This window comes from Lactuca serriola, chromosome 9 (genome assembly GCF_051521515.1).
Source record: "Lactuca serriola cultivar US96UC23 chromosome 9, Lser_US96UC23_V15, whole genome shotgun sequence".
Lineage (NCBI taxonomy): Eukaryota > Viridiplantae > Streptophyta > Magnoliopsida > Asterales > Asteraceae > Lactuca > Lactuca serriola.
In genome coordinates, this window is record NC_136416.1 from 161494757 (window position 1) to 161507124 (window position 12368).

General features: G+C 33.5%; 1 long non-coding RNA gene across 7 annotated transcripts; it reads right to left on the minus strand.

Moving 5' to 3' along the window:
• Positions 1–5537: 5537 nt before the first annotated feature.
• Positions 5538–9413, minus strand: LOC145073482 (uncharacterized). Of its 7 annotated transcripts, none has more exons than XR_013691386.1 (7): positions 8819–9413; positions 8682–8733; positions 8446–8494; positions 8204–8354; positions 7994–8117; positions 7448–7518; positions 5538–7197 (listed from the first exon to the last, which is right to left on the minus strand). It is a non-coding gene; the product is annotated as an uncharacterized LOC145073482 (long non-coding RNA). The 7 variants fall into 7 exon arrangements; XR_013691390.1 differs by having other exon boundaries at positions 5538–6090; positions 7100–7197; positions 8204–8494; XR_013691388.1 differs by having other exon boundaries at positions 5538–6567; positions 7100–7197; positions 8204–8494.
• Between the last annotated feature and the right edge of the window lie 2955 nt (positions 9414–12368).

Consider the following 12368-nt stretch of genomic DNA (forward strand, 5'->3'; position numbering starts at 1 on the left):
ATAATAACATACTAGTTGCGATTCATAAGAATGGTTTAATTTTGGGAAACACTTACTTGAGCTCGGCCAATCGCATGCATTGCACTCTCCACTTTTACTTAAGAAAATTGTTTTTAAAAAACATGACTTTTGTTTTTTTTGAAAAGGTTACCATTTCCCCCATTTGAGTTTTGACACACCAGAAGTACATTGATTATCGTGAGTGGAACAAATTGACAGTGAAGAACCGTTATCCCCTTCCGCAGATTTATGACCTGTTTGATCAGTTGCAGGGTACATCTTGGTTCTCCAAGATCGACTTGAGGTCAGGGTATCATCAGATGAGGGTCAGAGAGGGGGGTGTGGAGAATACCGCGTTCCAGACTCGTTATGGTCATTATGAGTTCGTGGTGATGCCATTTAGGCTCACCAATGAACCTACAAATTTCATGGATTTGATGAATTGGGTATGCAGGTTGATGTTTGATCGATTAGTCATTGTTTTTATTGATGATATCTTGGTGTATTCCAAGACCACGAAGCAGCATGAGGAGCACCTTCAAGAGATTTTAGGAGTGTTGAGGAGAGAACGGTTGTATATCAAGATCTCGAAATGTGGGTTTTGGTTACGAGAGGTCTAGTTCCAAGGACATCTCGTTAACCAAAACAAGATTTTGGTTGATCCGGCCAAGATTGAGGTCGTGATGCAGTGAGAGATTCTGAAGTCTCTATTGGAGATGAGGAGTTTGATGGGTTTATCAGGATAATATCGAAGATTTATTCGGGAATTCTCCAAGATTGCAGTACCCCTCAGTCGTCTGACGAGGAAGGGAGTGGATTTTTGATAGGGCCCTAAGCAGTAGGTGGCATTTGAGATCGTAATACAGAGATTGTGTGAGGATTCAATGTCGATCCTTCCCGAGGGTGTTGAGGATTTTGTGGTGTTTTGTGACGCATCCATCACAAGTTTAGGTGCAGTGCATGTGCAGCGTGGGAGACTTATTGCTTATGCTTCACGACAGCTGAAGCCGCATGAGGTCTGTTATTCGACTAATGATCTGGAGTTGGGGGCAGTAGTATTTGCTATCAATATTTTTCGGCACTACTTGTATGGGGTCCGGTGTACTATCTACACATCTTTGAAAGCTCATACAGAGAGAATAAACGGACTCCTCGAAGGCTACTTAAGCCATTTTAGTGCAAACCAGAAGGACTGGAGCTGTTGGATGTTGCTGAGTGCTGCTATAACTTAATAACTAAAAAGATCTGCATTGAACTTCAGCTCGCTATGAGTTGGCTATGGGGGAACAGCCTCTGACGCCCCACACCGCCCACCTGGTTTATGAGCCCATTTCGGATTCCCTTACCCAATCTCATGAGAAACAAGCCCAGTAGGCCCTACCTTAAAATGTCCCCAGATAGCCAGCCCTCACTAGGCTACTAGCATTACTAAATGCTCTGCCAGGAAGCAAGCTCTCAAGAGTTTGTGATATCTTGTGGACCAGCCGAACCTGAACATGAGATAGCTTATGTAGCTTGATGTGGTCAAGTATTATGACTGTGATATCCTATATCATCCCGTGAAATCCAATATGGTGGCTGATGCTTTGAGCCGCAAGGCAGCTAGTTCTACGACTAGAGGTTTGTGTATGAGGATTTTGGTTGATTCACCATTGTTGGATTTGATCAGACAGGTTCAGGACGAGGGAGTCAATGAGGAAAATTGGAAGCAGGAGAGACTCAGGGGCGAGATTGACATGTTCACTACTGACAACCGCGGATTATTGACCCGGTATGGACGAGTTTGGGTGCCGAATTTCGGTAGGGTCAGACAGATTGTGTTGGAGCAGGCGCACAAGTTTGGGTTTTTGATACACCCCGTGGCCACTAGGATATATTGGGATTTGAGACTTATCTACTGGTGGTCGTGAATGAAAAGGAATATAGCTTGGTATGTCGAGAGGTGCTTGACCTGTCGTATGGTCAAGGTCGAACACCAGAGACTGTATGGCAAGTTGCAGCCACTGGAGGTTCCCATGTGTAAGTGGGAACATATTACTATGGATTTCATTACCAAGATACCTCAGGTGGCTAAGGGCCATGATGCAATTTGGGTGATGGTAGATCATTTAACCAAGAGTACCTATTTCTTAGCTATCAGCGAAAGCTCATCAGCCAAGAAATTGGCTAACTTGTATGTGTGCAAGATCATTTCTCGGCATGGTATTCTAGTCTCCATTGTATCTGATCGAGATGTTAGGTTCACATCTCATTTATAGCGGAAGTTCCATGAGGAACTAGGTACGAGATTTCATCTCAGCACTGCTTATCATCCACAAATGGACGGTCAGAGTGAGCGGACCTTTTAGACAGTTGAGGACATGTTGAGACCCCATGTCATTGATTTTGGTGGGATTTGGGACTCCTACCTTCCTTTAGATAAGTTCTCGTACAACAACAACAACTACCACTCTAGTATCGGTGCACCGCCTTTCAAGCTCCTCTATGGGAGGATATGTCGCACCTTAGTGTGTTGGGGAGAGATTGGCCATAGGGTCATGGGAAGGAACGAAGTAGTCCTTTAGACGAAATAGCTTATCCAATAGATCAGATAGAGACTTCAGACAGCTCAAAGTCGGCAGAAGAGTTATGTCGACAAGCCACAATCGAAGTTGGAGTTCCAGGTTGGAGATATGGTTTTTACTGAAGGTATTACCATTGAAGGGTGTAATATGCTTCAGAAAGAGGGGCAAGTTGGGTCCTCGATATATTGGGCTATTTTGGTTGATAACTAGGGTTGGCAAGGTAGCGTACATATTGGATTTTACTTAGGAGATTAGTCAAATCCATAATACCTTCCATGTGTCTCAACTTTGGAAGTATGTAGTTGATGATTCAGCGATCGTTCCTTTGGAGGATGTTCACGTTGATGATCAGTTGAATTACATTGAGAGGCCGACGACGGTCTTGGCTCAGAAGACAAAGGTTCTGTGCAAAAAGATGGTAACATTAGTTAAAGTTTAGGGGCAACATCGGAAGGGTTCCGAATGGAGGTGGGAACCCGAGTTTGAAATGAAGGAGCATTACCCAGAGTTGTTCACAACAACAGACTTCGAGGACAAAGAGTTCAAGTGAGGGAGAATTGTAACATCCCATTGATGAGGTGTTTTCAATTTTAACCCTATATATACAGAAATATTTCATTTTGGCCCTTGTATATGAGAAAGATTGCAAAATGGCCCATAATTGCATTTTTGTAATTATGGTCGTAGGCTCACGTACGCGGGGCGTACTCCCATCTTACACAAGGCGTACGTGGGTGAGCCACAAACCCTAATTTTTAGGGTTTGGACCCTATATAAACATCATTAACCTTCAAGTTCTCATTCCCTCACTAGCCTCCAACCCTCATCTCGTCATTTGCAAACCTTAATCCACTTTTGAGCATTATTGAGCTTTGTGTGTGTGTGTGTGTTTTCGTCACCTTGAAGGAGAAAGGAAGAAGAAAAGGTTAGCTTAAAGAAGTAGAAATATTTGGATCCAGGAACTCATCACCTTTTGGCAGCAATTGGAGGTAAAAAGATTTAGACTTGATGAAGCTATGCGTAGATCTAAGTTAGCCATGAAGTTTGTGTTCTTTTGGTCCTATTAATTTGGTATTTTGAGTATGAGCTACTCCAATCCATTTAAGTTGTCCTCTCTGACGTCTTAGGTGTTTAGAAGCATAAAAATGTGGTCTTGATCATTTCTTCCCTTCTATGCATGTGCTACAAGGTCTTAATGGGTTATAAATTAAGGTTTTTAGTATTGAGCACTTTTTGGCCATGCAAGACCATAAAGTTGGAAAATTTATGGTCAAATACGTCTATTGGGGATTGGATCATACTTTGGACGTACCGACTTGATGTATTAAGCTCTTAATGAGAAAAGAGGTTGACCAGGTGCATACGCTGGGCATACCAAATGGTACGTTGCGCGTACGTGGTCAAAGCTTTGTCTTCTGGTCAATAAGTGAGTACGCCCCATGTACAGAGGAGTACACCCAGTGTACTCGGCTAGTTTATTGACTTTGAATTTTGAACAAGTCTGGCCTGAGGGTATTTTAGGTAAATTGAATGGTATTTGAGATCAGTCATTATTTTGGTGTTTAGGTGACCGGTTGGGCTGTTATTTGGAGTTGTGATCTGTCAGACATCTTGCAGACTAAGAGGTGAGTTATCCTCATTGTACTTGCGGGTCGAAGGCACCAAGGCTGAACCAATGGATTGATATCCTGTTCGATACTGAGTTATGATATGTTGAGCATGTGATAGAGCTATTCGATTACTTGATAATTATGGATATGTATTAGACTGGTAGATTTGTATATGTGATTACTGGCTGTATACTTATCTATCTGTTGAACATGTATATTACCTGTTATATGTCGACATGTTACATTGGGGTTAAGACTACTTCTTTGTGCTGTCAGTCAAGAGAGTGGGGCAATCCAACCAGGAGATTGTAGGCTAGGGCATTCTAACCGGGAGGTTGTGGGCCAAGGGTAATCCAACCGGGAGGTTATGGACCCAACATGCTAACCTATGTATTTTATATGTTGTGTGATGGTACTTTGGGAGAACTCACTAACTTTGGATTACAGTTTCAGTTTATTGTTTCAGGTACTTCTGATGATCGCTAGAAAGCGAATGCATGATCGTGCACATTTTTCTGTTTTGTGTTATGGGATCTTGAGAAAACTAAGATTTTGAATTATACTTTTGAAATGATAGTTCTTTTTGTAAACAATGATGGTCAATGGTGGTTTGTTGAAAGTTTTAAATTTTTATGATTTTTGGGGTGTATAAATTTTAACAAAAATAACCAACTTTTTTTTTGGTAAAATGACTACTTGCTCCGGAACATAGCATTCTGGAGATGTGGTCTTTGTTCCAGAGTACCTATTCCGGAGTTTCTACTTCGGATTATAACCTTAGGTTTTTTTATATACGTCTCATATATATATATATATATATATATATATATATATATATATATATATATATATATATATATATATATATATATATATGTGTGTGTGTGTGTGTGTGTGTGTGTGTGTGTGTGTGTGTGTTTCCATATGTAGTTAGAACCTTACCTTCGATCAAGTAATTCGTAACTAGAAAGGTGTTCCCCGCATTGCAGGGGTTGGAAGGTGTCTTTTTTGTGTGAAAGTATAGCGCATTGCTTCATTTGGTAGCTACGCAGTAAAGTATGTTGCGATTGTCTACAATTCGCCCATTTACAAATACATAATAGTCAAATATATTGTAGTATGCCGCCGGTTGTAGATACAATACAACACTAATAACTCCAAGATTACAATATCCCAATAAACGAACTCTGAAAGTAGAGACTGCCACCTCGGTTGATTGATGCCAGGTGTGAAATTTTGACCGGAAAGCTACCGTCTCAAAATTTTCAGTCACACAAAATCAAAGGGATTTGAATTCCAACTTTCATTTACCAGTTTTGCAGAAGAGTGATATTTGTCATAAAGTTAACGACATTATAATATATACTACAAATAATGGAAAAAATTACATATCATGAAAAATTCCATAAATACATATACAAAAACAAATGAATCTTTTGTTTTTAAGTTAATGAGCTTAACATATAAAGCACTTAATATAGATAGATATATGCTAAATACATGAAGATGTTGAAGATACCCAACTGGCACCCTTACAAATGAACGATTTTTGTCAATACATCGCCGAAATAACCTTGGGTACCCATAACGTGTAGACACATGCCTTCTAACCTCAATCGGTCCATCTTTAGCCTACCAAAAATCAAAAAGTTTTGCACTGTAGGTTGGCGGAGGGCCTTCATAAATGCTAGTAATATGTTCCGGAGTTAGGGACAGATTTGACTTTTACAGTCAATAAGGCAAAAAAAAAAAAAAATAGAAAAGCTTGCATTTTGTCTATAAATAGTGAGGGTAGAAAGTTTAAATTCTCACCGGTGTATGTTGCAGTGTAGTTGTCCGTCTTGGAGATTTTAATGAGCTTACATGGAGGTTATTACTTTTGGTCGTAATATTAATTAGCCATTCCATTATCTTAACTGCATATGGTAGTATTATAAAGTTTATGATATTCAGTTAGTGTTATGACTTATGAATGTAATTGTCTTTCTAAAAAAATTAGAGTGGCACCTTTTACAACTTTATGAAACAAATTGGATTTCTTACCAATTTCTGCATGCATAATTTGATAATAAATTCAAAAATAAGCAGTACTAGTATAAAATCAAAAGGTGCAAAATAGCAGCCTCCTTTTATTGATTTTTTATTATAGCGTCCTACTTTAAGTTTTTTCTATTATGGTTATAGCAGTGTACTTTCAAAACTCTATCTAAGTGTAGCAATGTTATGCAAGCGGTTTTCACTATTGTAAATGGTAAGACTTTTAGAAATATCTAAATAGAAATTGAGTTGTCAGTGATACCAAATCATCCATTTATAGGGTTATTTTGGTCTGAACTTCTATTTTTGTCTTACCATGATTCAAAAACTTAGGTTGATGCTACAACCACTTTTACCTGAAAAAAAAACAACACCGCATTGCATGGGAGCAGAGGAATGTTTTTTCAAACATGTATGTATAAAATAAACAAAAGTTTGAATAAAATGTCATGTATCACCGTTTATATTACAATTCATTTAATAATGTATAATTAAGATTACAAAATATACTTTTGTTTGGCTCTGTTATAGCTATTCAACAAAATGGTATATAAGTCCAAAAGTTGGATTTTACGCCTTTAGTGTTATTCTTTTTCTTCTATCCTTCACAATTACAGAAATCAAGATTACATGAATTCGATGAAATATTAAGGAAACATAGATGAAAAAAGGGGTAAAATGGTCATTTTGTTGAAACAGTTCATATACTCGAAAGAAAAAAAAACAGATGTTGCATTTATAATCCCCAAACTACAACATTGTTTATGCAAAAATACTTATTCCATCACTCCTCAACCAAAATGAAATACAAAAAAGTGTTAATCAAACTGTAAATTTCATAAATACAACTAAAGTAAGTAAAAGAACAGTACATGAGGTTTGACTTACCTCCACAAACTAATGTTCAATCCTTTGTTTGCTTCCGTCAAACATGGTTTCTATAGCATACCCAGTTTAAAATTTCCTCATTGAGAGCCTCCTTATATCTATAAAAATAAGGAAAACAAAAATTTGTAATTACTACTACAAAATGGATAAAATAAACCGATTGAAGGCTTAAAAGTTCGGTTTCGCAACCCATTTTGTTGTGGGTAGGTTATATGTTAAAGATCTTGCTCAGTTAGTAAGTGTGAGGCATCATTTCTTCTTAGACAAAGGAAACCCATTATCATCATATCCCATTTAAATAACAAATTAAAACTCATTTTATATCCACAACATCAATAATATATATACCTTGCCTCTTCCAATTTATTTGCCAATCTTCAAACATTTGTGGGTCCAATCTTGCTAGTTTTTTTAACATCCTAATATCATTTAACAACGAGTCGTTAAAAAGTTAAACATAATCTAGCATGTATTAAATACTTCTTGTATACCGCAAGAAAGAAAACTTCACTAAAAAAATGAGAAGTAATATGATATATGTGGGCATTACTGAAAATAAGATTCATTCTTGACAGATTGATGATTATGAGCTATAGAAAATAACGAAAATGTTATACAAAAAATAATATGGATGTATGTGCATTTTTTAAGGTTAAAACTTGACACACTTTTACCAATTGTACACAATCTATAAAAAATGACATATAATCCTTCTGACTAATCAAATAATAAATTGTTTTGGTTAAGATGTTCCTAAAAAGTGAGTTGATTGTTTTCTGAATTTTTTGTTGAAGGAATAATCCACAAATATGTGCTTATAACTTCATAATCAAGTGCACAGTAGAAACAACACGAAAATCAATAGAAGATCACAGAAAATACCTAAAGATATACCTTATCCAAAATAACAGTGACATCTTGGTAGTAAGCTACAAAAATCATAGGTTGTTGAACATCTGTGGAGAGGTGTTGGGTAAACATCCAGTACTCAACCACTCATTGTGAAGCAGCAGTCCTCCTGGAATAATAAAAACAAATTCTTACTGGATTTATTATAAAACCAAATCAAATATGTATGTATGTATGTATGAATCATTTTCATACCTCTTCCATATTTATTTGGAAAGGATTCACAAAATCTTCACACATCTGTGCGAACATTCTTCCTACTTTCTCTTTAATCCCCTCAAATCAAATCATTCAATTTTGTTATAACCAACATAGACTTGTAACTTTTACTGATTTCTTACCACATCTGATCCAAACACCAAGGGAATTATCATCATTTTACACATTAGAGGTTGAGTTAATGCTTTTAATAACTTGTCTTATGCATAACTATTTACATTAAACCACCCGTGGTTCTTCCGTTGTCCATTCCTTTTGTTTATCCAACTGCAAGTAAAGACTAAGAAGAGTTAACACAAACACAGTCAATATAAGAAGTAAAGAACATATGAACTGAAAATTAGAGATATAATGTTCTCTTGGAGATTCTTATTTCGTACCTCATATCATAGATAAAACCAATAATAAGCAAAAGCATAAAAAGAAAGAAAGAGTGAGAAAAATATGTGTGCACCATCTGAGGTTCTTCATCATCGCATGTATGCTTGACAGATGTTTTTAGTTTCCTGTGAATCCAATAAAAATCAATATTAAATTTAAAATAGTCGACAATTACTCTATAAATCCAAAAAATGGAGATTAGTTACGTACAGGGCAATTGAAGGCAAATTCCTCGTTCTCTCTATTTGCTGATGTTGAATAATTTATTCGATTTCCCTAAAATTTTGATTCCTTCTTCCTTCAGATAAACAGACATCTTCAATTCTACTTGTAGACCAATTTTAGGCCTGTCTTGGACACCACTGATAGTAGCAGAAGAATATCTTATGTGAAGCATCGTCAATTTCAAATTAGAGGGAAGAACATCAAACGCGAAAAGGGGACTGATTTTGTGAGAATCATCGACAAAGAGAAGTAGAGATGTCTGCCTATACACCAGTTTTCCATCGCGTCCTCCTGAGAGAAGGTGTGCAGATGCTGACGAACTCATCAACGGAGCATGTAGAGAAGCAGAGCAAAGATGAGAACCGGTGTCAGTAGATCGATAGGAACCTTCTGTGACTTTCTGAGCACCTGATGATTGGTTGGGAGAATAGTGAGAAATGAAGGTACATGAAGCAGAAGAAATCAGGTTAAAAATTAGAACAATCGGGAAGATAACGGGAACTAGAAGCAGTTTGGAAGAAGGGGACACCAATCCTAATCTGATTGCATTACAAAATCTGTAAGCAACAGCCAAACTCCATGTTAGTGGTAGAGGGATTGAATTAATATAATAATAATAATAATAATAATAGTGAGGGTAGAAAACGAAAAAAAATGAGGAGTAAAACGAAAAATCCTAAAAACAGAAGGATAAAATACGAAAATATGTAAACATCTGGACCAAATATGCCAAAAAGCCACCAACTTTACTCTTCATAAGGTGAGACTTATTTATATATATATATATATATATATATATATATATATATATATATATATATATATATATATATATATATATATATATATATATATATATATATATATATATATATATATATATATAGGTTCAGGTTCATTTGAGACCATTCTAATTTTGTGAGACCGTGAGACCAAATCTAAAAATAATTTTAAAATGCAAAATAAATGGAAAAATCCAAAAAAAAAAATTTTAAATGTTATTTTCGGAACTTGAATTAACTAAAAAAAATATAAAACAAATATAAAAAAAATAAAAAAAATCCGTTTTTTTTTTTGAAAAATACGTGAAATATTCTAAATAGAATATTTCACTGACATATTCTAAAAAATAATTTTAAAATGCAAAATAAATGGAAAAATCTAAAAATTCTTTTTTTAAATATTATTTTCGGAACTTAATTAACTAAAAAAAAAATTTTAAAAAATTAAAAAAAAATTCTATTTTTTTTGAAAAATACGTGAAATATTCTAAATAGAATATTACACTGTACATATTCTAAAAATAATTTTAAAATGCAAAATAAATGGAAAAATCAAAAAATTCTTTTTTTAAATATTATTTTCGGAACATGAATTAACTAAAAAAAAATAAAAAAAAATAAAAAAAATAAAAAATAAATAAACAAATGCGTCTCACGGTCTCACAAAATATAAGTGGTCTCAAATGAACCTAACCCTATATATATATATATATATATATATATATATATATATATATATATATATATATATATATATATATATATATATATATATATATATATATATATATATATATATATATATATATATAGGAAAAGTTCAATAGAGAACCAATATTATTCAAGGAACCAAGGAATCAATCCAAAGCGTCGGAATTTAAAGCAATCAAAGGCAAAAGGAAGGGTTGTAAATTTTTATAATGGATGCAAATGTACCAGATTATAACAAAACTCACTTCCTTTTTTTCATTTAAAATTTTTTTAGGCCAAGTTTTTTATCGAAAAAAAAATTCGAATATACTGTTGTTCACGATTTTTTGTCCTCTTTCCATAGAGATCCATGATGATATATAAATTTTTTTTTTTTTTTCGAAAAAACCCACTTAATTTTCTTATTTTTTTTTTCAATATTTAAGCTTTTTTTATAAAAAAAAAATAATTATACCAAAAATATTAATTTTTTGTACTCTATTAATAAATATCAACACCGATTAAAAAAAACCTCGAACAGTGTAGATTCACACTGTGAATCTAAACTGTAAATATTTCAATTTTTAACATTCACAATATGAAAAATCTAGAACAGTTCAGATTCATATTGTGAATCTGAGAAGGTTCACAAAAAAAAACCCTCGATCAGTGTAGATTCACATTGTAAATCTAAACTGTAAATATTTCAAAATTTAACATTCACAATGTGAAAAAGCTCCGATCAGTTCAGATTCACACCGTGAATCTGATTTATTATTATACACACTGTGAATCTGAGGAGGTTCACAATGTGAATCTGAACATGTTTACAATATGAATCTGAACAAGTTCACAATGTGAATCTAAACTGAAATATCATTTTTTTTTTTTATTTACATGAATATGAATCTATGTTTAAAAAGTATAAAAAATATGAATTTTGATATATTTATTAATTTTTTTCTATAAAAAATAGACCTTAACTTTTTTCATTAAAGAAAATAAAGTGAGTTTTTTTCGAAAAAAAAAAAGTTCGTTTTTTATATATCATCATGGATCTCTATGGAAAGAGGACAAAAAATCATGAACAACGGTATATTCGGTTTTTTTTTTGATAAAAAACATGGCCTAAAAAAATTTTTAAACGAAAAAAATGGTGGGTTTTTTTTTTTTTTTTTTGTAAATGGTGAATTTTTTGGTATAATCCGGTGTGTGTGCATCCAATGTAAAAGTGTACATCTATTTTATTGGCCGTTGATCGTTATGATTTCTGATGCTCACGATTGGTTCCTTGGTTAATTATGGTTCTCTATTGAACCTCACCCTATATATATATATATATATATATATATATATATATATATATATATATATATATATATATATATATATATATATATATATATAGGCTTAGGTTATTATATTTAAAGTAATTATTGTGTTATTATATGCATAAATGTGGGTCAATCAGTTTATTTATTTTAAGAAAGTGATTAATACATATTATTAAATTAAATACAATTGAAGAATACCATCTAATTTAACTAGAAGGGTATTTTAGTCAACTAATATAGATTTAATAAAGGAAATTTGCATATTTTAAGGGACCATAGATTCTATTAATTTTAAAAATCCGATTTTACGAATTATAAGGTTTATAATCCGGACATTCTGACAGAATATGTTTGAGTATGTTCAAAAATAAAAATATTCTAGAACCATAAAACAATAAAAATATTCTTGAACATATTTTTTGATTATGACTTTAAAAATTTCTTGTAGAATAAAAAATTCTCGAACCAGCAATTGAAGAATTAAAACAAAAATTACATTAATTCTTATAGAATACATGTAACAATAAGAATTACATTTATTGTTAAAGAATAAAACTAAAAAACTTTCAAATCGGGAAGAAAACATCAAAATCTAACAAATACACTAATTCATTCTAAAAGAATAATGTTGCTAAGAAACACTTTCAATTCTGTTGTCCGTTCTTCAAGCATCAACTTTTATGAAAACAATCCAATTGTAGTTTAGTATCCAAGAACGCATTAGCAAAT